Genomic DNA, 590 nt, shown 5'->3' with positions numbered 1-590 from the left:
CTGAAGAAATCGATTAACATCACTGCACGACAGACGGAGTAATTACAGTAGAAATCTAAGCCTACTCCTTTAAAAAAATCTAGTGCGAGCAATTATTATGCGCTCAGTCCATGAACACAGTAGCGAGAGAACGTATTCACATGACCACTGTACACAATAAAAAGCAATCTTGTTGTTCTCTTTAGCTTAAAGAGATGCCTTCATGTTACCTTACTTGAAGATTGAATGTTGTGTGTGTGATCAAATTATATTGTTTAGTTATTTATAGGTAAGTTGCTTAATATATATGTGTATATTTTATCATAAAATGTATAAGTAGCTTTGGCTCTAGACTATCCATCTAGATTGTCGATGGTAACAAGGCAAAAGAAACAACTGATGCACCACGACGTCTTTGCAAACAGCAGCATTCTCAGGCAGAAGATCGGGAGTAAGAGAGGCAGTGAATGCACCAATCTGCTTCCGCATTACTCCTGTAAATAATCTCTGAAATGAAAATTGTTAAACATTAGAGACGTGAATGGAGTTATGACCTCGAGTAATGGAACGTTGGAGGTAACATCCGTCTGTCACAAAGTTACTGCGCACAA

Source organism: Penaeus monodon, chromosome 27, assembly GCF_015228065.2.
Source record: "Penaeus monodon isolate SGIC_2016 chromosome 27, NSTDA_Pmon_1, whole genome shotgun sequence".
In the NCBI taxonomy this organism is placed as follows: domain Eukaryota; kingdom Metazoa; phylum Arthropoda; class Malacostraca; order Decapoda; family Penaeidae; genus Penaeus; species Penaeus monodon.
The sequence above is the reverse complement of the archived record's forward strand: the minus strand, read 5'-3'. Positions refer to the sequence as shown.